The sequence below is a fragment of the Equus caballus genome, chromosome 16 (genome assembly GCF_041296265.1).
Source record: "Equus caballus isolate H_3958 breed thoroughbred chromosome 16, TB-T2T, whole genome shotgun sequence".
NCBI lineage: Eukaryota > Metazoa > Chordata > Mammalia > Perissodactyla > Equidae > Equus > Equus caballus.
The window spans coordinates 79,100,587-79,123,882 of record NC_091699.1 but is presented as its reverse complement, the minus strand read 5'-3'; the positions used below and the strand labels follow the sequence as shown (position 1 = coordinate 79,123,882).

The 23,296-nt window shown below is 41.1% G+C and overlaps 1 protein-coding gene across 14 annotated transcripts in view; it reads left to right on the top strand.

Annotated features, from left to right (window-relative positions):
- CPNE4 (copine 4) overlaps window positions 1-23,296 on the top strand; it is a 691,914-nt gene that overhangs the window by 446,902 nt on the left and 221,716 nt on the right. The gene's annotated exons all lie outside the window — the stretch shown is intronic.

Below are 23,296 nucleotides of genomic sequence, written 5' to 3'. Positions count from 1 at the left end.
TGAAGACCCAAGATACAGAAAAATTCAGTATCCCCCATATCTCCAACATGAGAATTTCAAAGCCGTGTGAGGCGTAATTAAGCACATCACATCATGGACTAAGATACTGTGACGGCAGCAGGAATAAATATGTGTTCTGGGACTTTTCCTCTTAGAACCCACCGCTTTATAGCAAGCAAATCACTCCCTCTTCAATTGGCTACTATTTGATATTTTCTTTAAGAATAAAATCAATGGCCTTCTTTTTTCCCTGGAGAAACAGGTTAACATGTTTCTTTCAGACTTAGATAAAATGGAATGTTTTAGATAACCCAGTAAACCACTTTTAAAGGATCCTGATTAGTTTAATATCACCTTGGTTCACCGCACTTTAAATTACATATACGTGTGCATTATGTATATGTACATACATTATATAAGTACACATATATATAAATTTAAAAATTAATGGATTTTTCATATTCTTCTTGCTGCTGTTATTGTTATAACAACCACTCTTATTTCTGTTTTGTTTTTAATCTTTGTCAATATGGAAACATATTTTACAGATTTGAATTTATATAACACATGGACTTTTTGTTCTTTGTATTTCGTCTGCCATTATTTCATGAATTCTTTTCTTAATCTCTATCTAGTCTTCACAGATTTTCTCCCATTTTCATGGGAATAACTTTTGTTAGGTTGAAATTCTGTTGGGTTAAGTGATGTGAACTTGCCATTTATAGGTCAAATATAGTTGAATAAACTGTTGAGTCAACAGTTAACGTTGAATCAACTTTAACAAAATTCTCTTAACTGTTCTTCAGTGGTTGAACATGCTCATTTTTTCCAGCTTTGAACCTCAGAATAAATTTGCTTTAAATATACGCATTTATTTAAAAATCTGTTTTCTTCATGTCTATTTCCAGATGTAGGATTAATGTCTAAAATGGTTTTTCTTCTCTTCATTCCCCTCTGGTGAGCTCTTGTGTATACTTTGAGATCCAACTCAAATGGTCTCCTATTTGGGAAGATATCCAGTATTCACCCAGGCTATCTTTGAAACACTGCATATTTTGAAGCACTAGCACTTCTACAGATCTTGACATTTCCAGTCTACCAGTCTGCTTTCACTGGTCTCTGGTAGGGCAGGGGCTGTGTCATATTCTCCTGCACATCACCAGTGTTGTCAACAGGGCTTGGGACGCAGCAAGTGCTCAGTGTGTGTTTGTGGAATGGAATGAATAAGGGGTCGGACATACCCCCAGGCACACAACATTTCCATGTGATCTTTGATATTTATCGCCAGGGCTCTTGGCCTCAAGGCAGAAGCTCAGATTTTTCATTTTTATTTGAATAAGTAAGTGGAAGTGGACTTTGGACTAATTGACCAAGCAGCAGGCTCCAGTATCTTTGTTCTTGCCCCTGAGACCTGGTTGCTACCTTGACCAGACCTTCACCTTGCTTTGCATCATACCATGCTCAATATTTGTCTTTGACTTTTTCCTCTTCCTTAGCATTTGTTTTGCACCTCTTCTCCTCTCACCAAGCTAAATCTCTTTGCTTTACTTTCATTGTAATGTCTCTAACTTTATTGATTCTTTGAACAGAATTGTTCTTCCCAGACTTTGCGGGTTTTTTCCTCCCAATTTGGCCAGCTTAATTTCCATCTTCTTTATTTCCTCTTGGGGAACCACAAGCACTGGGTCCTAATTATAGTCCTGGATGATTTAGACCATCAGTTCGGTCATAGAAATGAAATAATCTAATTTGTTCTTTATAGACCCAAAGACACCCAGGCAAGGAGCACAGTGGAATGCGTAGCAAGGACTATTCATTTCTGAGCCCTCCTGCGTGGACAGCTCACTCTCTCATACTTGAATACCAAGCAATACCCTCAACACTGCCTTTCTGAAAAGCTGTGTTCCTACCTTTGCTGATTGTTAGCTATGCATCCTTGGGCGAGATGCTCTATGCCTTTGAGACTCAGTTTCTTGATCAGAATATTTATAGCTACCACATCAAGATGAGAGGGTTAAATGAGATGACACATTTAATGTTTAAAATCCTGAACACAGTGCCTGACGCGACATCGGCCTTTCATAAGTGTTGGTGTCCTCTTTATTTTGGACTGTGTTCATCTTGGTTTAATATACTGATTGTTAACTTGAGACAATCTACATATGCCCTCCCTCCGAGATATTCAGCAGACTAAGAACTTTTATATAAAGACTAATTTGAATAACATTCTCAGAGAAAGAATTAGAGGCAAGGTTGGGACAGAAGGAAAACATGAAAGCATGGACTCTGATGAAAGATCACTTTGGATACATAGTAAAAACTTCAGTTTATACCAGGTCATCGAAGTGCTGGATGTGAAGCCATTCAGTGAATTGTCTTTCTGTCACTTCTTTTTCCATGCCCCAGTGTTTCAACCCAAAATATGTAGGTTATTTCTAGTTATTGCTATCTTTATACATTTGTGTCTCTTGTATCTCTTTCTTCTTTCTCCTCCTCTTCCTCTTCTGTCTCTTCTTTCTTCTCCTTCTCCTGTTCTTTTCTTCTCCTCTTCCTCCTCCTCCTCCCCCTGACACTCTTCCTCTTCCTCCTCCTATGAGTTCTTTTTAAATTTTTTCTTGTGTATCTCACAAGAAGGTTTTTGGCCAATGCAGGGATGTGACCTATTATCCGATTACTTAGACCAACCTGAGATAATCATTTGAGGACCCTTAAAAAACAGTCTGCCTTTTTATAGTTCACTTGAAATGATTATTCCTTTTTTGCATTAAATTTGCAAATTTCTACAATAATCTATCAGACGATTATGATCTCGTAAGTGAACATCGTAGCTGATGATCTATTTGTCCACATTTGATTTCCTGTTAGCACATGTTCCATTGGTTTCTCATTAACCCTGGCATATTTTATTGTCAATCTTATGTGATTTTTATTACCACACAGTTGTGGATTGACCCTTTGCATTCTGCTCCCTCACTTTTTCCTGGGTATCCATTGAAGCTTTGTGGATGAGGGGAGAGTGCATATTCATTTTCTACTGCTATTGTAACAAATTACTACAAACTTTGTGGCTTGAAACAACACAAATTTATTATCTTACATTCTGTGTGTTTTAAGTCTGACATGAGTCTCCGTAACTAAAATCCAGGTGTTGGCAGAGCTGTGTGCCCTTCTGGAGCCTGTAAAGGAGAATCCATTTCCTTTCTTTTTCAGCTTCTAGAGGCCACCTACATTCCTTGACTCATGGCCCCTTCCTCCATCTTCAAACCGGGAAGGATGGGTTGAGTCTTTCTCGTATTGCGTCTCTCTGGCCTACCGTTTGACCTCCCTGTTCTACTTTTAAGAGCCTTCGTGATTACACTGGGCCCAACAGAATAATCCAGGATAATCTGCCTATTTGAAGGTCAGCTGATTAGCAACCTAAATTCCATCTGCAACCTTATTCCTGTTTGCCATGGAACCTAATATATCACAGGTTTACTCACACGCACACACACACATACAGGTGCATGTATGCGCTCTCCAGAAAGACACCCAACATCACTGGGAAAACCACAGGCTACTATTATTAAAGCTACAGGTTCTGTTCATTCAGAAGCTGTAGAAATGCACTTTTGGAGGAAGCACCTTCCTTTCTAGAAAACATTACTAGCTTTTATTACAGTGCTCAGTTCCCCTTTAGAAAGTCCCTGACAACAAATTCTTTTGAAAACACTAGGCAAAGAAGAAGTTTATCCTCTTCGATTTCATAATAGAAACCAGCAAACTGGGGCTGGCCCCGTGGCCGAATGGTTAAGTTTGCACACTCTCCTTCGCGGCCCAGGGTTTCGCCGGTTTGGATCCTGGGCACAGACATGGCACCGCTCATTGTGTCGTGTTGAGGCGGCGTCCCATATGGCACAACCAGAGGCACTCACAACTACAATATACAACTATGTACTGGGGGTCTTTGGGGAGAAGAAGAAAAAGAAAAAAGATTGGCAACAGATGTTAGCGCAGGTGCCAATCTTTAGGGAAAAAAAAGGAAACTAGCAAACTATCATGTTTCTTGTTCTGGATGTTAGGAACCTCAATACTAACTTTATTAGATAGATTTCCTCGCAGAAGTTATCTTTACTCTTTTAATTTTTCTAACTTTGCAAATAATACGTGAAATAATTCTGTTTAAAATATTTTAAAGATTATATAAATGAACTTATTTTTTAAAAATTCAAATGACCTAGAGTAAATTAAGCTTGTTCCCATATTTTGGTGACCATTCTCTTTTTTGAGGAACATTAACCCTGAGCTAACGTCCACCGCCAGTCCTCCTCTTTTGCTGAGGAAGATTGGCCCTGAGCTAACATCTGTGCCCGTCTTCCTCTATTTTTTATGTGTGGGACGCCAGCCACAGCATGGCTTGATGAGTAGTGCATAGGACCATGCCTCAGATCCTAGCGGGCTAACTCCAGGTCACCGAAGCAGAGCTTGTGAACTTAACCGCTGCACCACCCAGCTGACCCCTGGTGACCATTCTTTAATGAAGGTTTCTATCTTTTTTTTCCCCTCTCTTTGTGTCTCAGTTTATATAGTTTCTATTGACCTGTCTTCAAGTTCAGAGTCAAGACTGCTAAGTTATTAGGAACTTGAGAGCAGTGTCACTGGGTGGTTATGGTTTGTCTCTCATGAGATTATAACCAAAATATTGGCCAGGGCTTCAGTCACCTGAAAGCTTGACTGGTGTTCGAGGACTTGCTTTCAAGATAGCCCATTTACATGGATGGTGAGTTGGTGCTGGCTGTTGGCAGGAGGCCTCAGTTCCCCTCTACTTGGACCTTCCTGTAGGAATATCTGAGTGCTCTTATTACATGCCAACTGGGTTCCTCTAGAGCATGTGATCCAAGAGAGAGCAAGGTGGAATCTGCAATATCCTATATGACCTAGCCTCAGAAGCCCCGTTTCATCATTTCCACAATATCCTATTGATAACACAGGTTGGCTCTATTCAGCATGGGAGGGAACTGCACAGGAAAGCGGCTACTAAGGAAGCATTGGAAGCTGTCCTGGAGCCAAATATCACAGGGTTATTTTCCATCCCATTACTTTTAGCCACAGTACTAAAGCAAGTGATGGGCAGACTAGACTAGACGATGAGAATGATTTCTAATTCCATCACCTTTTATGATGCGTTCAAGAATCAGAATTGGGTTTTTCCATTATTTTTCTTTTAAATTAATTATATTCTAATCATTGACTATTTCAAGGTGGCCTACAATATGTAAAGAGGATAGGAGATGAAGACTAACGCATCTGGAGCTGCAAGGCTGCTACTTTATAGCAGAATTTGCACATCTTGTCATATTTGAGCTGTTCAGGGATCCTGTACATAGTATAACTTGTTTCATATCACAGATGACAAAACTAAGGATAAGTGAAATGATTGTAATTACACATCCGGTCAGTGGTGTTATCAGGATTTGAACCCCAGACTGTCTCCAGATGTTCTCTCCACTAAACTGGGATGAAAGGTATTTCCCCCTTATTTCCCTAAGTTTCTATCCACTAATGTAAAATTGATTTTATTGCACTTAAGAAAATAGTGACTACAAAAAAATATTTATTAATCTGAAAATGATGCAATGGTTATGAATCTAAGACCACAAACTTGTAAGAATACAACCTGCTTTATTTTCTGTAATACAATTTAATAAGTACTGCCCTAGTCCCACAAAGCTAACAGGAAACTTTAACATCTGTCTTTTTTGTGACTCCCTGAGCCCTCCTCGTTCCCTGTCTAGATGATGTCTGAGTCAGGCAAGGAACAGGGACCACATGATCCACAAACGTTGTCCCTGAGATATCCTTTGCCTCGTGGACTTGAGGACTTGTGACCTTATGAAGCATCACTGTTTGGCTTGGGACAAGGAAACTTTTGTTCAAGGTGTCATCTCCGCCCTACCTATGTCCACCCTAGCCATTTCTCCCCTACAGATTGCTGTGCCCCCTTCTCTCCAGTGCCCCAAGGCACCTACAGCTTGGAGGACCGGTTCCTGATCTCTGAATCTTTCTGAATCTGCTGTCGATCCGTGGCCTTGCCAGGAATTCATGTTCCCTTGCTCTAATGTTATGCATACCTTTCTCCTTCTCTTCTCTCTTCCTTCTAACTTGGGAAGCCTCTAGTTGTGAGTAAGGAGAGCCCCTTTACCTTCTGCTTCAATTTAGGAATTTTAGGAGCCAGCCCTGGCAGGCTAGCTGTTAAAACTCAGTGTGCTCCACTTTGTCAGTCCAGATTCGGTTCCCGGGCATGGAATGACACCACTCATCTGTCAGTAGCCATGCTATGGTGGTGGCTCACATAGAAGAACTAGAAGTTACAACAAGAATATACAACTATGTACTGGGGCTTTGGGGAGAGGAATAAAACAAAGGAAAGAGGAAGGTTGGCAATGATGTTAGCTCAGAACAAATCTTTCCCAGGGAAAAAAAGAATTTTTGTGAAAACTGCAAACTTCTTGCCTCCTTATCCATCTCCCTAAATGAATGGTAGGCTTTTGGAAACAAATCCAGGAAGACTTGCAAGCCATTCACTGTCCCTTCTACCTGACCACATCCTTCTTCAGAGGCAAGGGACATGGAGTAAGCCAGCTACAGGAAACCAGAGTGAGAAAATGAGGAAATAGATTTGGTGTAGTTGATGGCTTCTAAAAGTGTTTAAGAGATTTTTTTGAATTTCACCTTTTCCCTGCACCCGGAACTTAACATCAGCTGACCAACTTGGTTTGTGCCTTTTTGCTCTAGGCGGAGGCTGACAACTATAAAATTACTGTGTTCTGATGAATATTTTAAGGTGAAGTTCATGTTTTAAATTAAATATCATTTAGTTGTATGTGGAAGGATGGCATCCAGCCAACAGAAAGGTTCTCATTAACTTCCGAGATGCTTTTAGGAAGACTCAGATAGGGAGAGTTTCAAGTTCTAATTATATCGAAGACCTAGCTGAATATGACCACATAGTATTTAATGTCTAAGTCATTAGCTAGCGTGATTCTAGCTGCATGTCAATAAAAGTAAAGTAACTCTGGAATCTCCTGATATCTCATTATTTATATGCACATTTGGGAGGTTTTATTTTCCAATGACGTCTGCAATAATGTCTTCCACCCCACATGCTTTTCTTTAAATGTGACATTTCCACATCCATATATGTGTGGGAGGTAGAATCAGTGTCCCCTTTTCTTGAGCCCAGGCATACCTTTCTGACTGAGTAGAGTGGAATAGACAAGAGTCTGTTTCACAGTGGAAGTGACACTATATGACTCCTGAGGAGCTATGGCTTCCGCCAGGCTCTTTCTTGGAACACTTGCTCGTGGTACCCAGTCACCACGCTGTGAAGAATTCCAGGGCGTGTGAAGAGACCATTTGTATGTGTTCTAGCTGACAGCCAGCATCAACCCCTAAACATATGAGTGAGAAAGGCTTCAGGGTGATTCCAGCTCCAGTTATAATCTGGCTGCAACTTCATGAGAGACCCTGAGAGAGAATCATGTAGTTGAGCCTACTCCATGCCCAGAACTGTGAGAGATAATAATAATAAATGATGGTTGGGGCTTTTTTATACTAAATTTAGGGTGTTTTTTTAAGCAGGCATAGAAAACTAGAATAGCACATTGGCCCAGGGACAAAAACAGTCCTGAACTAGAGGTGTCAAAGTTGTTGGATTCGCCTGCTGTGATTTCGCTGTAGCTCCAAACGCTAATTTTTTTCCATCCACCATTTTATCTTGCCATAAATACTTGGAAAGCATGAAAGCTCCGTGTCACATACATTGCTGCAAAATTATTCTTCAGACTAGCTATCCGAAATATTGTATCTCCCTAGGGCACCAAGGGGAGAAAGAGAAGCCCTTCCCTGGGGAATGCGCAGCTCTCAATTTTGCAGCAGGTACTGTGTGATTCATTCATGGGCTGATTAGATGGGAATGAGGATTGAAAACTCACAGAATGGGCAACTAGAATTCTCCTGGCTGGACTCGAGGCAAATGAATCTTGGAAGTGCTCAGAATTCTGCTCCTTCTGGAATCCATTCTGCTTCTGTTTCCCTTAAATAATAAACCATCCAAAATATAGTGGCTTAAAACAACCGCCATTTATTTAACTCACTATTATGTGGGCAGCAATTTTTGCTGTGCTTAGTTGAGCAGTTCTTCTGGTCTCAGATGAACTTTCTCATGTGTCTGCTCAGTTGCAGTGAGGCCTGGCTAATGGCAAGGGCAATGGGGATGACTGGGCTGTGTGTCCCTTGTTCTTCAGCAGGCTAGCCTGGGATTAGTCCCATGGCAGTGGCATAGTTCCAAGAGAAAGAGCAGAAACACGCAAGAGTCTTATAGCCTTGGCTAAGAAGTGGCATGCTGCCACTTCTACCACATTCCCTTGGCTAAAGCAAGTCTCAAGGCCAGCCCAGATGCAAGGGGTGGGGAAATACACTATACTTTTTGATGCGATGAGTTGAAAAGTCACATTGTAATGGATGTTGGATACAGGGAGGGGTGAAAAATCCATTTTTGTAATCACTTAGCCCTGGTCTTGGTTGATCAGCAGTACAAACTTTGGGCTAGTTCTGTGGATCATTCTATGGAGGGTAATCTAAGAAGTAAATAGAGCTGGATGCTAGACGTTTATTCACAAGGCTGAATTTAGACTCAGGGAAGATATACCTCTGATTGTGAGCAGTTTTCAAATCACGTATTCCACAGATATTTACAATTTATATTTTGTAATACTTGCCCGCTCCCTGACATTAACATTTCCTCTCCAGCACCCTGATCTCATTTGACTAAATCATGTGGATTCTTCTTAGGGCCAACAACTGAGTTTCATGGAGATATAAATGTTGGTGATGATAAAACCCAGTGTAAATGGATAGGAAAGGCAAAAGTGATATCAACTCTCAGAACTTCTATCTGGTGGTAGAATCAGAGACTCTCAAACCTTCAGTACTAGAAGGGAATTTCAGCCAACCACCTCAACTCTGATGAGAAAGGTTAATTAATAATGATGTGTGTGTGTGTGTGTGTGTGTATGAGAGAGAGAGATTGAGAAAGAGAGAGATTGGGGGTGGGGAGAGAGATAGACTCTAGGTACTGTCAGATATAAGAGATAAAACAAAGTGAGCAAAAAGAACTAAGATTTATTGTGCCAGTTTATATCTTATAAACTCAGATGCTCAGAGATGGAATCAAACCTTAATAAGAACCTTAATTTCTTGTTTAGTAAGGACTAGTTCTTATTTATGGTTGTCCACTCTTTTCATAACTGTTGAGTTGATCACTGCATAATGTTCCAGCAATTAGAAGTACATAATTTACTTAACCATTTCCCTGTTGTTAAATATTCATATTGTGTCTAATTTCTGATCATTACAAATGGTGCTGCCATAGACATTTCTGAGCACAGTATGTTCTCCCTAACTTGTGTACGAGCTTCGGGAGGGCAGAGAGTTGTCCATCTACGTCTCCAGTGCCTAGTACAGTGCCTGGCACAGGGTAGAGGCCTAATAATCTTTTTGAATCTCTTTCATCACGTTTTAAATTCTTTACTCAAGAAAGATTCCCAGGTGTCTATGCCTTCTAAGAGTTCTTATCCAAATATTTCCGTTAAGGAGAAGAAAAAAAATCACATGCACAGTTTTTCTTCCATGTGAAAATCTTGATAGAGACAATTATCAGCCAAACTTCCTTTTACTTTCCTTCTCTGGCAGGAAATAAGGAACTAAATTTAAGTGGGACTGACCAGACAGTGAAAGGGAAGAGAATTAGCATTTCTGTCTCCTACTATGTGCCAGGCAGTGTGCTAAGCATGATACTTACATCGTCTCGTGTCACCTTCACAACACCCAAGATGTGGGTGAAATTATGCCCATAGCCGAGCCTCTGGGAGATTATGCAACTTGCCCAATTCCAGTGTCACTCAGCTGGTTAATGGTAAAGCCAGGATTTGAATTCAAATTTGTCTGATTTCGGAGCATTCATGTTTTTTACCTCTCACTACATCCCTGGACACCAAATTGGATGTGTAACTTAGAAAATGCTCCAACAAATGAACCTCAAAAACTTCTAACTCTAGTCCTGTGTTTATGGAAGTTTTCAGTCTGAGGCCAGGATGTTAAAACCAAGGCTTCAACCCAATTGAACCCATTCAGGGACATTTGTCTCCATGGGTTGCTGACCTGCTCTGCTGGGATTTTTGGCTCTGTGTTATCATAACCTGGTTCCTCTTCGCAGATCATCAGAGGAAAAAGAGTATCTTTTTCTGTATCTATAAAGCTGAATATTCTGTCTTTACTGTTTGATTCGGTTCTGAGCTTTCAGTTACATTAACAGATTTGGGGGAGATTCCAGGCTTTCCTGTGGTGAACACTTTGTGCTTTGGGTAAGCTGCGAAGGGGCTCTGCTTAGATGCCTGTTCTTTGACATCGTTCACAGCCTTGCTGTGAGATCAGTGCGGTGTGACTCAGATCTCTCATTTAACAGTGCTGGTCAGCACTGTCCTGGCCCCGTCCCAGCTGTGTTCAATGCATAGCCAGCATCTGCTGCCTGCCTCACCCCACTTCAATTTTGGAATCCAGAAGGAGCAGCTGGGCAATTTGTCAACACTTTTTGCTTTGCAAACCAGGGGAGTTTGTAATAGTCTACTGTTCTGCATCTGAGACCAGGGATCTGAGGCATTTGAAGGATATTCCTTAACATTCTTCATGTTTTCTGCTTTGGGGACCTGACATTTCTATGGCCCTGAGTCTCTGTTACCCATTGGAAAGGAAGCCTTGCACTCTGCTTTGACTTGGTGGATGGAACCTGACTCTCACCAAAGTCCTTCTGGGACATTTTCGATACAACTCTTTTTCTCTTTCACTTTGGATGCACAGCCCGATTTGGCATGAAACTGACCCTCCTTTTATCTCTTTCCTGAACTTCCCCCACCCTGTTTCCTTGACCTGGAAGAGAGGCCCATCTGATTCTTCCCTTCTCATCTGGGGATCCTAGCAATGCCGCTCTCTCTCTCTATTCCTGCTGGCTTCTGGCTTAGTTTCTTTTGAATCTTCACATGGCTTGGGCTCAGTACCACTAGTCAATGTACACAGATTGAGTCCTGACACTGAGCATTTACCAGATACCTGTCAGCACTCACAAGCCCGAGAAAATACTGATACCACTACTAATGTATACCACAATGTTTTGCACCATGATGCCCTGTTTTTGACAGTTAACCCATGCTTGCGTCCTGTCTTTGGTAAGAAGTAATGACCCATAGCTATGTGTCTTCCAGTTTCTCTCCTTTTGACACCTAACTTTCGCAGAGAACTGAGCAGATGGAGCATCTAGGTTTGATTCCCCTTCTATTTCTGTTTAGGGTTGCAAGGCAATTTTTTTTGCCTTAATCCCATAGATTCAACTCTTCCGCAGTGGTATACATGGTCTGGAGTGATTGGACAGGAAGTTATTGTGAAATGCAGTAAAGTGCAAAAATAAACCTGACCCCATTTCCATCAGAAAAGCAGCATGAACTTTTTAGAAAATTCCAGGAGCTGCCTGAATGCTGACTGATTGGCCTGCTGTGGGCATTACTGATAGAAGCAGGTTATTTCTCCCAGGCCCCTTGAATAAATGTTGGAGGCTTCCCGCAAGTGCCATCAGAGGAAGTATATGTTCGTGTACCACATTGCAGGGTTCTGGAAACCTGCTATACTTAATACTAGCCCCTGCTGGTATTTTCACCTCTCTCCTTTTTCTCATCTCTACTTTCTTCTTTACAACCAACACGGAGTCCCTCAGAAATCTTTCTAGATGATCCCTTTCTACGATGACATGACGAGTTCACCCTTTTCCTTTCATACTCATTGAGGTCGTCTTTATTTCTCTGGTAAAGAGTTGGATAACTGCCTTTTAGGTGTGTCTGCCTTTGTCTTCAGCCTTCTCTCATTGCTGCCGGAGTGGGTCCCCCAATATATATACAGTTGTGTTGCTTATTCCAAACACATATGCAATCATGTCTCTCATTTGTTCAGAATCTTCATCATGAAATTAAGGCCACGCCGTCAGGCTGACACGAAAGACCTCCCCAGTTGTAACCTCAGTATTTCTTTTTTGGGTTTTCTTCAGCCAGGCCTTCCCGACCTGCACGTGGACAACATTAGTGGGAGATACCCAGTGGGAGGGCCTCATGCAGCATTGATAGCCCCATAAAACCTACTGGTCTAAACAGAATTGGAAGAGGCCCTACTTTTCTCACCCATCAAATATTTTGGCAGGTAATTCTCAGATCCATTCTAACCCTGACATTTTAAGTGTCTATAAAATTAAAATATTGATACATTTAGGATCAGAATCCTGGATATTGGGAGCAAGTCCTGGCCCAGGTGTCTGTGTCTTTGCCAGTTCAATTCTATCCAATCTCTCATGGGATAGCTTAAAAAGTTAAAAACATATCCACAGTAGCGTTCATGACATATTTTTTTTTCTTTCAGAATCAGTTTTCAAAACTCCTCAAAGTGAATAAATGCATCTTAAGCTCTTTGGAAATGTCTTGTCGGGAGATTTTGGAGAAAAGCGTCTTTAATTGACTATGGGGCACACAAGTTCAATTTAAATTCCAAAGTGTAATGGAGTTAAACCTTGGACGATTTTATCTTATTGATTTTCTTCTATATTTTTGGTTAAAAAAAGAAGAGAAAATAAAACCTTCCAAGCAATCACTTTTCTTTGTGTAATTCAAGCTGTGATGCCAGTAGCATTAATGCTCTATTAACAAAACATTACCAATTTTCCACCAGCTAATGCCCATTTAAGTGTCCCAATTTGGCTAATTATTTGATCAGGTTGAGAAGAGAATACAAGGTAACTGCTTTCTTTCTTCCCAACACTTACCTGTTTGAAAGAAAATTGGAAGATTGAAAGATCTCTTTCTTGGACTCCAAACCACCCCACAAAATTATCACATCACGCTCAGCTTAAGGATCACCTCTTCTAGAAAGTGTCTTCTTACTACCCTTCATAGACTAGGGTAGATGATATGTCTAGGTGTGAATTTTTGTATCACTCTACCTATATCTTTAACATTGAACAGACTAATATTTGTGTTTATAAGGATCTGTTTATGTGTCTAACTCTCTTATACTGTGAAATTCCTGAGGGTGGAAATCACGTCCTATTTATCTTCCCATTGTCTTGCACAGGTCGTGGAACAGAGTAGGTCCTTGGTGGTAGCTGAATGAATGATTGTCTCCATCTCCGTAGATCCATCCTAGCTGGCAGAAGTCTGTGACTGAGGCCTTTGAGGCGTACTCTTCTTGTAGTTATGGCAGAGGTTCAATGGTAGAGCATCTGAGGTCATATGTCCATTCACTGGGCAATTTCATTCACCAGTGCACTTATAGGCAGGCCTTGACCCAGCTCATTTAGTGAGTTTTGATGTAAAAGGCATTGATATGTTAGGTCTGAACAGGACAGTCAATCTATCTCAGACATCTTCTTTAGTGTTAGTGAACAATGACCAACCAGCTTGCCACGCCTAACTAGAATATAATACTTAACCCATTTTCTGTAGCCATTGACTCTGAAGTATTAATAAGGTTTGTAACTAGAGCCCCCTCATTTCCATGCTCTGGTTCCTGAAGAAGAGAACAAAAACATATTGTAGGTGTCCTAAGTGTTGGACCCTTCTAGGATGTTTATTTGGCAAGCTTGTAACACAGTCTAATTGGAAAGTTTCTAATAGAATGTCTGGTCACCTTTGGTGGTATTCTGGGAGGGGTCTTGGTGACAGGATAAACCAGTCAGTCTTGATTAGCCAATGGGCTGAAGCCAGTTACCATTATGGTCTTTTCATGGCCAGATCACCAGTAAGTTGAAAGTATTCTGTACTGCCTTACCCGGCCCAGAACATTCCCCTTGCCAGTTTGGGGATACTTGCTCAGGAAATATTGAATCCAAAAAAACAGATCGAAGCCCGAGGTCATTGCAAATTATGAGAGATAGGAAGTATTCCGCTTTCAGCCCATCTCTCTTAGATAAATGAGAATGCCCAGAAAGGTGGTCTTGATCTGGTCAGCATTTCAGTTCAGAATTCAGATTTCTATAACTTAAGAATACCAAAGTCACTGTGAGCCACAGAGTTTAATTATACAGTATGGTGTGAAACTTAAGTAAATACATATCTAGAGGCTGGAGGTGACTGGCACCATCAGGAATGAATAGGGACCGTTCTGCCCTTTTCCAAAGAAAGACTGTTTAGTATTCTGGCTGGAGGTAAAGAGTTGTTACCTTTGCAAAGAAAGTTAAACTTGCCCAACATCATTAGATAAAAAGAATGTATATGTATTATTCTAACAACAAAGCAATGGCAGCAGGGGAAGGCTCCTGCCGTCTGCGTCTGTGAGCCACAGTGGTACTGATGCTCTTTGAGTGGGAGGTTTCTGTTCATTTGCAAATGCGATGACATTTGCAGCTTTTTGTACCAGGAACGGAAGCACCTTGGGAAGCTTGTGGTTGAATGCATTCTCCCTAGAGAGCAGCAAATGAGGATAAATCCACTTACTGAGGGAGGGTCTGGCGGAAGGGGGGCCAGGCAGGAAGGGGCAGATGGCTGTGTGGCAATGAGTTATTCTAGTTTGAATTAGCTTAGAGAAAATGTATTTATTTGCATCCTTCCTCCAACCTTCGTTTCCTCCAAAGACTGCAGGAACAAAGCTGGGAAAACATGTCCTCTATCAGAAGCTGTGGAGTGGTTGTGTGTTCTTGAGCTGAGGAAGCAGGCCCAGAATGAATGAATGTGTCTGTAATTAAGCTCCTGTGGGTGGGACACCTGACTTCATCCAGTTAGAGCTTCAATTCAATACCAAGTTTGATAAAATGGGAAGTTGATAATGACCAGACTGACCCCCTTAAGTGGTTAATGAGGCTGAAGATGATTTCAAAATGGCTTAATGTGGTAGACATCATCTCACAAGACAGCTTTGAGTCAAGTAAACTTGGACAAATGTGGTGAAAGAGTAAAGAAAGTTCTCCATTTATAAAAAGCCCTGCCACTTTCTCAAGCCAACGATATCAGAGCCCAAAGGAATCTTCTTTGCTGCTGAGTCCACCCCCTCAATTTCCAAGGGAGGAAAAGGAACCCCAAGAAGTTCAATGACTCCCATGTAACTGGAGGCTGTCATCAATGCGCTGGTCAGTGCTTTGGTGATTATGCCTCTCACTCTGGACTCTGGGACCCACCTGCTGCCCGATAAGCATTTGTTACAAACCAGGGATCATCTCAAAGTAACACTTCTCCAAGAATACTTCCAAGTGACTTGGAAAGAGCTCTAGACTTTTTGTTAACTCACTAGCAGATTTTTGACTCACAGAAATATTTTCTACTGGGATAGGGTATTCACCTCTGAATAATAGAGTTGTCATCGGCAAAATAAAGCAATAAACAAACAACAAGCAAAAATAATAGTATTGCCAGGGCTACCTCCACCACATGTGGCGCTTTGCAGGAATGAGAAGAAATGCCCCCTCTAATAGATGAATTTGAGAAAAACACCCTTACTTCTGGACTAACTTTCCCGTGTGACAATAGACTGGCTCGGCGAGGGGCTGATTTGATTTTCCACTCACCGCCTTAGCCAGACACACTTCTGCTGGGTGTAAACTACACATTTGAGCGCAGGGACTCTGGTGTGAGCCTGAGTCCCAGGTTTTTGTGAGACCATAAGATAGAACATCTGTGCGAATTCTTTGTAAGGTATAGTGCTCCTTCTCAGTGTCAGTCCTACTAAGGTATCGATAGTAGTGGACTACAGGGAGATCTCTTTAGAGCCAAACTGTGCTTGGGCATCTGAGTTGAAACTCATTCTACTACTGAGAGCTTTACACCCAAGTCAACTGCATCTCTGAAAAAAGTAGTTTCCAAAATAGAACTGGATTACTCATGAGTGTTTTCTTGGGAAAGGTCCCAGTAGGATGATCACAAAGGTCTGTGTGTAAGGATGCGTCCCCAGGGAGAAGAGTCCTTCCTCACCGGCAGTCAGAGATGGCTCCTGCCTGCATGGCGTGTTAAGAACCTGGTAATCCGGATGCTTCTTAGGACAGCTGTCATTGGTAAGGAAAGAGATGGGTAGCCACTGTCAGAAAGCTCAAAGAGGACACATGATATTCGAGTGACTTGAAAATGCAAGGTGGTAACTCCTGACATGAGGACTCTGATCTCATGTACACAGACTTGAAGGTCTATAAGTCTGTTGCCCAATTCTCTTTGACTCTGTCCTCTTTGAAGAGGTGATATTTGGGCTGGGACCTGAGAGGGAGCCAGCCAATGTAACAATGTGGGTATAAAAGCATTCCAGAAAGAGGAAACAGCTAGTGCAAAGGTCCTGGGGCAGGCACAAATTTGGTGTGTTCAAAAAAAGAAATGGATAAGTATGTTTGGATTTTAGTGAGTGAGAGAGAGTGATTAGAGCAGTGGGCAGGAGTCATACCACATTGTGCAGTGGTTGTCAGCTCCCACTGTGTATCAAAAATGCAGGTGCTTCAGATGCAGAAATTCTGATTCAGTTAGTCTAGGGTGGAGCATTGGTGTTTGATTTTTGTTGTTGTTACTGTTGCTGCTCTTGTTGCTATTTTAAGTTCTTCGGGTAATTCTAATCACAGATGAAAAATCACTGATACAGAGCCTTATAGGCTCTTATAGAAGTTTGGATTTTATTTCAAGAATAGAAAACCACAAAGGATTTTAAGCAGGGAAATTACATGATATGATTCCCATGTTTAAAGTGTCACTCTTGTTCCTGAGTAGAGAATGGATTGAAAGGGTAGAAGGGGGTGAGAATGAGGGAAGCTATCAGAAGTCCGTGGCAAACATTCATGGAGTCTTGGTCTCGTGGAGGGAGAAGAGGACAGATAGGTGTAGTCTACACCTTCACATTTCCTAAAATGTTTATTTGCCGATGGATTGGGTTTGGTGTATGGGAAAAGATGAGTGACCAACAGGTTTTTGATGTGAGCAACTCGGTGTATTGTGGTGCCAAGGAGGCACACAATACAGAAACAGAGGACCCTGTGGAGAAGCAAATTTTTTGGAGCGGGGTGGGGAATAAAAAACTTCCTTCTTAGCACGTTATATTTGAGTTACATCTTGGATTTCCAAGTGTAGATGTCTGATTGTCAGCTGGATATTCACAATGGGCATTTAGGAGAGAGATAAAGACTATGCATACAAAATTGTGAGTTTATGTGGTACATCGATCATATTTCAGGCCATAGATTAAGATTTCCTTGAAAGCAAATGTGGACAGAATATTGGGGTGTGGTAATGCTTAGGGATTCTAAGGCAAGTGCGTGCTTTTGGTGAATTAAAATTGGGAATAATGACTGTGCAGAATACCCTTGCACTGGTATTAAAATACCTTTCCTGCAGAAGAAAAAGAATCTGAAGTGCGTGGAAATGGAACTAAGGAGTTTGTTATATGTAAACTCTTTGTTGATTGATTTTCCTCTTGAAAAAGAAATTGGATGGAAACGGGTATGAGATGGTATGAGGGTGAGGGGCAGGAATAAACTTTTCAATGACGATAGCCCTGGTTCCTTTCATATTATGGCAGCCAAGGCAAAACTGTTAGGTAAATCAGCATGTCCTATTCCTGTCCTGCCGCTCATCCCAGACTGGTTCTCCCTGCCAGGAAGAGGTAGGTACTTTCAGTCGTGATTTCCTTTAATTCTAATTCAAGCAGAAAATTGCCGGTTTTGTGACTAAGTAATTATAGTCCAATATCTTAAATAACTTACTGATGTCTGCATTAATACCAGACTTAATGGTAAAAATGAGTGCTGTTGTTAGAGAATAGATGAAATAATGGAGAAAACATGGCTTGGCTGCAGATGGCCCAGGAGAGCTGAAATCTGCCACCAACATGGCCCCAGGTCACCAAGTGGCCATGGTGGGTGGTGGTGGTGGGGTACCTTCCCGGAGAATCTTGATGAATTTCTCCATCTCAGAATCATGCCAGTAATTTGCCTCCTTTCCCAATCCAATATGGTCTGCTAATTGGTTGACTTAGGGCAACACTCATCAATCCTGGGGAGGCACACCCCTAGAGAAACATAAAGATTTTCCAAAGAGTACACAGGGCTTAATTTACAAATCTTCAAGCTCCATTTGCCGGGTTTCCTAAAATTGAACTGCCTAGGAGCTCACTCTTTTCCTACTTTAACAAATAAAAAGAACCTGTCAGCGTTGGGATGCTGTCTATGGTGCATTGTCCTGTGGGTCACAAAAACCTCCCAAGTGCTAAACAAGGGCCCATTGAATTATTAGTGTAGGTGTTGAGAAAACGGATGATTGTCCTGACTCAGTAATCAACAAATCTTTCTGAAAGTCAGGTTTTCCAGTTCTTTGCTTTCTACAAAATTGAAGGTGGACTTAATTGACTTGTCAGTTGCTGAATCATTAAAAATACTTTTTGATGATAAATCATTGTGATTTTGATGTACAACTTGGAAGGGGTACAAAAAATTGAGTGTCACTGCTATTGCAAAACTTCCAATCATATCTATTTACTTATAAGGAAAAGTTTCTCAGTTCTAACCATTTATAAAAATGAAAAGTAGGAATGCAATTGAGGCTGAATCTCATTTATTCTAGCGATTAGTTATACTCATTCATCCATGAATGCATGAAGGAATTGTAGGAGGAGGAGCTATTCATCTCATTGAGATGCATTTAGAATTATAATTTTAACTCCAACAGTTATTTATCAAAATTTAGAAGATATGTCATTGTTTTGATCAATTTTGTACTCATAATGGTAATGATAACTCAATCCAAATTAAAATCTTTAACACTTAGGGTTACAGAAAACTTTTTTAAAAGATTTACATTTATAGACATACTGTTGTCACAAAGAGGTATGAGAGACTGATTAGTAAAACATTTTAAAGCATAGACTTATATTTCATTAGGATAAAATTCTATGAGTAAAATAAAATAGAAATACAATTTGAAGGGAGAAAACGAACTTTATAAATTTGTTAAGGAAGAGCTTATCCACGTATTGTTTTTTCTATAGATAATAACATTAAATCGCTATGGCATCAGATTGCCACTCCTTACATTCCAAGCAGTTTTAAGATGGCAGAATTAAAAAACGCTGGATGTTATATCCTTTGTAGCTATTGAAACCTGCGATGAAAGATTTTAGATGTCAGCTTAGAAGTGTTCAGGTGGATTCATAGCTTTTTGAAATTTCTTTAGGGGGCATATAAGCAGCATAGCTAGGAAACGACTCTTTCAGAGCTCGTCATGGATCTTCTTATAGGCTATTCAGGTTCCTCTTAGGCCGTGGACACAAATCTTCTTTCTAAATGGCCACTCTTGGGCCATTGAGCACTAGTGTTGCCTTTTTAGTTCAGGATAATTCCAAAGCGACCACTGGAAATACATATATATATACACATATATATATGTAAAATATATGTAACATAAAATTTACCATTTTAACCATTTTCAAGTGTACAGTCCTGTGGCATTAAGTACATTCCCACTGTTATGCATCTATCACCACCATGAAAATATATATTTTTACAAACTATTTAGCACCTTAAATATTTACCATCGAGTTGCATTGTGTTTGTATTTGCTAAGAGAAAGCCAAACATATGGAAGCCTTGACCTTGTTTTCTGTGGAACACTGATAGACAGTTTTATTTACTGTGTGCTGCCATGTACGTCCCGTGTGAGAAATACCGCCTAGCATTCAGGTCTTGGAAATAATTTGATTTAAAACATTTTAACAGTGGTTGGGCTGTTTGTTGTATTTACCTGCATTCAAAAACCTGCCATAATCAAGTATGCCTCATGTGGTAAAAATATAAAACAAAAAGAGAAGTTTGGATGCTGCTTGCTGAGGAGAGTGAGCTCTGCGCTCAGCTCTAAGTGACTAAGGGTGGCTCTCTTTGAAGCTCTAGAAGACACAGTCCAAGAGGGTGTCTGTGAGAATATTTTACTGCCTAGGATTATCTCCATTATCTTTGCATTAAGCTATATGCCTAATCTGTCTGAGAAGTTCATTTTTTCATTCACTCATCATTATTCACTCATCAAACATTGATTGGACACCTACGCCATCATGCTGGCACTGGACTACAAGTAAAAGGTGTAATAACCACCCTCAAGAAAACTCATGGTCCAGTATGAGAAAGAGAATTGTTCTGAATGTTACCAGTGGGGTATGTGCTGTTGCTGCTGGCCAAGAAGTGCCTAACTGAGCCGGGAAGTGGGGTCAGAGAAGGAGTTTCAGACCAGGTAATGCCACAGCTGAGTCTCAGAAGACAAGCAGGAATCAGCAAAGTGAAGAAAAGAGGGCAGGATGTCTAGCCACGGGGAGCAGCTTACTTTCCCAAGTAGCCTCGCCAGGCTTGGCCCATTCTTGATCTGTGTTGGAGAGATTTGAGCTTGTAAAATAGACTCCTAAGAAAGGTGCCAATTAGAGCCGGGCACAGAGTGACTGGCGAACAGAAGCAGCTGTGTTGGGGTGGGGGGTATCCAGACAGGTCCTCTTTGGCCTGCAGAACAAAGAAGCACCCCTGGGGAGGGTGGGTTTTGGCTAAGCGGCTTAGTTAATTTTCAGGTGTCCCTGTGTTCTTAAAACTCTGTGACAGCAAGACATGGGTATTTACTGCTCTGTGAGCACAGGGGTTAGCAAAGCCTTTCACTAAAGGTCAAACCGACCCATGGAGAAGTGCATACCTCCCAAATCTGGCTGGCAGGAACAGGAAAAAGGACATTGAAATGTCAAAAGTGTTGAGTATATGAGTGCAAGTTGGTATTGTACTGCCGGGCTGCCTGAGATGGGAGAGGGTAGGTGGAATTGGGAGAAGAAAGGGCATGATTCTCCCTATTCCCTCACCTATTTCTTTTCACTCAGTCTCCCCTTAAGGACTTGATGAGGGGAGGTGATTAGAAGGGGAATGGAAGAGAGGAAGGACATGGACATGGACTGAGTGCCTGCCGTGTGCTTTAAGCTTCAGCTCAGTATCATCTCCGTCTTTGATCTCCTGGACCAGCTAGACGAAGGCTCCCTTTCTGTGCTCCTAGGGTGCCCTGTCCAGAACTCCAACTTGATTTACTCTATTTCATTGGGAATTTTTTTTTCTTCCTATACGTACCTCCTACTCAAAACCATGACTTTCACAAAAGCAGAGGTTCAGATATTCTGGACTCCTAACAAGGACTGGGCACATAATAGGCACTCAGATTCTTAACTAACTGAATTGCATCTCTTCAATGGTGTTTCATGTTCGATGCCTCATTGAATAATCCTAGCAGACACTGGCATAGTGTGCACCACATAGCAGGACCGCTCTAAGTGCTTATTAACCCCTGTGTTTCTCCTAAAACCCTATAAAGTGGGCACTATTATTATCTCTCATTAAATAGGAGGCCACCACATCACATAAAGGTGAAATAACTTGACCCTGGTCTCACAGCTAGTAGGTAGCAGAGCTGGATTTGAACCAAAGCAATCTGATTGCTGAGTGTGTGCTTTGAACTGTTATACCATTGTTCTTGCCACAGTACTAATAGGTGGATATTTATAACTGTATAATTCTGTTTTGCAAAGAAGGAAAGTCAGTCTCTGAGAGTATATGGGGGTTGCCCAAGACACACAGCTAGTAACTGACTAGCCTAGGATTCAGATTCAAATGTGCAACTCCAAAGTTCCTGTCTATTACACTCCAGAGCAATTTACACACTCTCAGACCTGGAGCGTTGTCTCAAGTGCTTTGATTGAGGAAGCTGAAAGGGTTAAGGCATCCTTTCTTCAAGAACATAGGGTAGGGGCTGCCCAAGGGCACAGCAGTTAAGAGCACACGTTCCACTTTCGTGGCCCAGGGTTCACTGGTTCGGATCCCGGGGTGGGGACATGGCACTGTGTGGCAAGCCATGCTGTGGTAGGTGTCCCACGTATAACGTAGAGGAAGATGGGCATGGACGTTAGCTCAGGGCCAGTCTTCCTCAGAAAAAAGAGGAGGATTGGCAGATGTTACCTCAGGGCTAATCTTTCTCAGACAAAAAAAAAAAAACACCGTAGAGTGAGTAGTTGAAGATAGGTGGCTGGTGAAACGATGGGAGCAGGCTGAACTTTCCCCTATTATTAACCTCTTATTTAAAAATGCGTGTGTGTGTTGTGTGTGTGTGTGTCTGTCTGGTTGAGTTCTCTCAATATAAAATTCATACGTGCATAGTGTAAAAATTTTGAAAAGAGAGAAAAGAATAAATAAGAAAAAGCCATAATAATCATTTCACCCTCCTAACGTTGCTAATTTCTATTCATCTAGTACATATGTATATATGTATATGTATATGCATAAATAAATGTTTATAAGTGAGTTTAGACGCACATGTGTGTGACTTTTTTGAACTTAACATTATAACCTAAGCATTTTAGAATTTTGTTGAGTATTCCTCAATGATGTAATTTTAATAGCTTCACAGTAAGTGGATAAACCATAATTTATTTAATCCTGATTCCTCTATTGTTGGCTATTTATCAGTGTTTACATCTCAGATAATTTCTTTTCAGAGAGTTCTTAAAACTAGAAGGGTTTGATAACAGACTTTTTATGCATGTGGTGAAAATGTCCTCAAGAAAAAAAGTATAAATTTATTCTGCCACCAAATCTATATGTAAATCTCATCTCCCCATTCTTTGTCTACAGTATTATTATCTTTTCAAAATTTGTCAGTTAGGGAGATGAAAAACTTTCTCTTCAGTTTTAAAATTGTAATCCTTTGATGATTCAAGTGACGAGAACTCCTATATCTCTCTTGGTCATTTGTATTTCTTCTTTTTGGAATTGTGCTTTCACGTCATTTGCTCTTTTTTTCATTAGGGTATTTTTATTATCCTAATCAACTTGTGGTGGTCGAGTGGTTAAGATTCGGCACTCTCATTGCTGTGGCATTTGTTCGTTTCCTGGTCAGGGAACCACACCACCTGTCTGGTGGTTTCATACTGTGGCAGCTGTGATGCTAAAAGCTGTGCCGCTGGTATTTCAAATACCACCCGTGGTGGACAGGTTTCAGCGGAGCTTCCAGTCTGAAACAGATTAGGAAGAAGGACCTGGCCACGAAAACTCTATGAATGGCAGTGGAGCATTGTTTGATGTAGTGCTGGAAGGTGAGAGGATGGTGCAAAAAGACCGGGCAGGGTTCCGCTCTGCTGTCCACAGGGTCGCTAGGAGTTGGAATCAACTCCACGTAACTAACAACAAATCAACTTGTACGAT